The sequence below is a fragment of the Drosophila eugracilis genome, unplaced genomic scaffold (genome assembly GCF_018153835.1).
Source record: "Drosophila eugracilis isolate 14026-0451.02 unplaced genomic scaffold, ASM1815383v1 contig_1897, whole genome shotgun sequence".
Taxonomy (NCBI): Eukaryota; Metazoa; Arthropoda; class Insecta; order Diptera; family Drosophilidae; genus Drosophila; species Drosophila eugracilis.
Window position 1 is genome coordinate 799761 of NW_024572751.1, and position 4501 is coordinate 804261.

Genomic DNA, 4501 nt, shown 5'->3' on the forward strand with positions numbered 1-4501 from the left:
TAATTGCAATGATTGCAAATTGCCAGATTTCAATGTCAATGGCGGCCGAAAGAGAGTGAGTAGCGGGTACTGGCCAGTAGCCAGTAGCCAGCGTCATCATCATTAGTGAGTGCCCCACCGATTCCGTATCCGCATCAGCATCTGCATCTTGTATCTTGTATCTTTGCATCTCTGTGTCTCTCGGCGAAATGCATCTCTGCGGTTGCCAATCAATAATTTGCCTGGCGAATGCCTCCGCTGGCTGTAATTGTGTTCTGGCCTCTGCCTCTCTTTTTGTGCAATTTTCATTCATTGCATTTGGCAAGCAACTGCCAATAAGTTGGCTTCCACTCTTCTACACGGAGAGAAACGAACTGCAATATAATCATTTTAATACCTCAAACAAATTTTAAATCTTCTTTAAAATGAACAATAATTTATATTTTTAAAGTAAATATTCGTGGATTCATATCAAAGTGAGTTAAGAAAATAGAGACTTAATCTGTAATGAATGATAACCATTATTATTACTATTATTAATATTACAAAGTAGACTTAGGTTAAGCCATGGAGACTTAGAACTTTAGTTGAAATGTAAATGGTGGCCATTAAAGATATTAAATCGATTGGCGGCAATATAGTATATATATTTATTAATGTTAGTTGCTTCTATATTTAGATTATTTTCAGCCAATTAAGGGGTCTAAAGCTGATTCAGCATTACAGGAATCAAGATAATAATTTAGGTCACGCCTTTACTGCTACGAAATAACTTTTCTTTCCTTAAAGATGTCTTTTAAAGATGGCTTACTTATTCCTTTTTATTTCGAAGAACTTTGTTTAAAAACAAACATAAATTTTGCACTAAACACTCCTTCCAGTGATGACCGTTAATATTTCTTGCAGGGGAAGGAAAAAGGAGTAACTGGGTATCCAATCCTACAGTTTAACGTTCAACTCGATTCCCAATACTAAAGAAATTGCTTTAGCCTAGTGTTTAAAAATCGTTGAGTGGTATGGATGAAAAAGCATGGACGGACATGGGTAACTACTAGCGTTTGACAAAGTACACTTAGCCGGGAAATATAAATACAATTTCGGCTAATGATCATTTCTTCGAATTTTACCCTAATTAATTGCCGGCCTTTGTAATAGTTGTTTTCTGTGTACGACCACGGCTTATAGCAGCGGCAGCTTCTATACACCATTTAATTGCACGTTTCGGCCAGCACAACAGCCATGACAGCAGCAACATCAGCAACAGCAACAGCAACAGCAACAGCAACAGCAACAGCTACGGCAGCAACATCAGCCGCAATGACAATGCCAGACACAAAATAACCAAAGGCAAGTTTTTGTGGTTTCTGGCAGGTCGCTTTTCAGCTGGCTCGGTTTTGTCTCCTCTTCGGCTCCTCAACTTGGCCAAGTCGGGGCCGTAGAAAATGTCTATATTATACAAAATATTCGTCTGTCATTAAAGCGGAAGAGTGGTGGGCTGGGGAGCGGAAAGGGGGCCGAGGGGAATGGGCCGTAATGAGTTTGTGGTTAGACTGAATCTGCCGCCGAGCATAATGTATAAGTACTCATATTTATATTTGTTCTCGTGCAATTTGCAGCCATACAATGTTGGCTGCTTTCCACTCGGTGAGTACTTTACGTTACCGGACGTTCATAATCACCATTTATATTTTCCACTGACACAAATAGCAGCTGGCTTGTAAATGCGAGGCAAGAAGTTTGCTCTTCGATTTGGAATGTTTTCAATGGCTACGGGAAGGAGTGAGTCATGTTTCATGTTTCACATTAGCTTTGGGCATTTATTTAGTATTTTTTAAGACTATCCCGCTCTTAGATTAAATCTACCAACGAACAATGTGTTTCCGTCCGAAAAAGGCAACCATCTTCAGGTTCTCTTGGCTTGGATAGTTTTCCCACCTTCGTGACCTTCTGTCTTAATGTTTCTTGCCCTTGTTGCTGCAACTAATGTGTTTTCTGGCCCACCTTCACCCCCGCCTCGTTTTACCACGCCAAATGCGGCTCGGACCTCGCCGTGACCTCTGAGTGTGGTGTTTTCTGGCAAACACATTTCAGCATGCTAATTAGTTGGGGGGCAGCAAGGGAGGGTGGCTTCCCGCAGAGCTTTTTGCGCCCATTTCCCCATGCGTGTTCATTATAATAATTTCTGGTGCGTTTGTCTGGTCTCTGTATTTGGCCAGGTTTAATTAATGATTTGCTAAGCTGATAGATGCCACTCCCAAATGCCCTGCGTTTCGGTTTTGTGCATGCCAGGGGTTAATTGGGTGTCAGGACGTGGGTTAATTCACAGCACAGATAAAGAAAAGTATAGTAAATATAAAAGAGAGGTCTTTTTGCCCTCAAGTACGTAGAAATGTTTTCCTCTGTGCAGCTTTACATCCCTTGGCCAGCTCACCCAATTGCAAGCAGCACACACGGGGCATGCAGTCGAAACGCGTGTGTTTTCGAGTGTGTTTGCGCTGGCAACACGTGGCAGCGTCAAATCTGGAATGTAAAATCCGAAAGCGGGGCGCCCCAATCAGTTCTCATATTGTTGCAGCTCACCGGGCTCTTTTGTTGCCCCGAATGCTCTTTTCCGCTGCCACGTTTCGTTACACAAAGGGCCGAGCTACACTGGTGCCCAAGAAACGCGGAGATATATGGTCGTGTGAGCTTACATACACTTTTTATGATTGTAAGCATGCACATGTTTTTCTCTCCTGCCATATTTATGGCGTTCACGTTGCAAAATATAATCGAACACCCTGCTGAAGGGGTGATTGGATCGCTCATAGATCACGAAATATATCAATATAAAGGGAACATGCTAGGATTAAGGGTGCAGCTTACTAGCTTAGCTTAAACTATGAAACTAAAAGTTTAGAGGATAGGAAGTAGAGCACTTGACTTTATTTTCCATATATAGGAAGGTATATAGTCCCTTGTAGAGTATCTTTCCCATTCGGATCACAAACTCTGTGAAATGTTGCCGCCACTTAATATTTTTCGCTGTGCTCTCCCGCTCCAAAGTCGCATGTGCATTTGCATGTGACCGATTGAGGTTTATGAATATAAATTGTTTGTTAATTAAATCCAACAACAATACCGGCCAACAGGATCAACAATGAGGCAGACAAGTGTGGCATGTGGGCTGTTTGGATGGGAAGGGCGGTCGGATGGTTGCTGGGCTGTTTGGCTGTATGGCTGTACGGCTGGTTGCTCGGTTGGTTTGGCTAGACTTTAATACCGGAAATTGATTAAAAGCTCATTTCATTTGCCTGCTGTACGCTTGAGCGGCAGCCGCAATCGTTGCTGCAACTGCAGTTGCAATTGTAGTTACAGACCCCTCCTCGCTGTCATAATTTGCCGTTTGAAATGATTATGGTGCCACACACACTCGGTAATTGCAATTGCCGATGATGCAGATGTAGTCGTTCCAGAGGAAATGTCCATGCACAACATGCTGAATTATGTTGCAGTTGTTGTTGAGCTTGTTAATTCACAGACTGCCACTGAACTCGCACCATTCGTTAAAGGGACTTAAATGGGGAAATATGTTTGGGGCTTTAGGTGCTTTGGCTTTAAATTGCTTGTTCAGAAACAATAAGGTAAATGCAATGCTAACAAGTTCCTATTAAATTTTGTACTTATCTTGTTAAGTTAACCAATTCAAAACGGAATTTACAGATTCACAATCCTGTCATTGTTAGAAGAGACTCCTTGACAACGCTTCTATGCCCCCAATGGGGTTGAATGGCGCTGAGGCAGGTTGCCTAATTGCAGGATTACGCTCGAAGAAAGATTAGAAAACGCTTTCATATCGGCCATTTTTCCGGCTGGCCGAACTTGCTCGAGTTCTGCTCGAGTTGGTAGGAAAAGTTATCTCATTTGTTTTTATCGGACGAGGAGGGTTTGTACGGCCAACAACCCCCGAAGAACCCATTTATGGCAACTGGGAATTATTTATTTTCCAAAACATTTGCCCAGAATATGGCCATGTAATGTCCAACTTGAACTTTAATGGGTTTTCCCACTTCCCCAGAAAGGCTGTTACATTTTCCGTCCCGCTCGCTCGGCTTTTCCTTTTCCCCATCCTTCCCACCCTCTCTTTGTTGCCATAATTTTTCTGCCAATTCCAGCAACTGGGAAAGTTGGCCGACTCTCGCACTTACACGTATTTACGTTGCGATTTTTATTTCCTGTAATTTTTACGATATTACTTATTTTTATGCAGCTCACAGCAGATCGGCGGGGAACGAGGCCCATATATATATATATATTTATGGCAGGGCAGTCGGGGAAGCAGCGTTTAGCTTTCATTTTGAATTTTATGCCATTTTTATTGCTTGTTGTGCGCCATGTTGCTGTCCTCGTCGCCGTTGCTCATGCTGCTGATGTGGTTGATGTTGTTGATGTTGTTGATGTTGCTGATGGCAGCCGCATTATTGGTTTTTGAAACTCGAGCTGGGCCACGACAGAAATTAAAATAAAATGCGAAAGGGGAGTG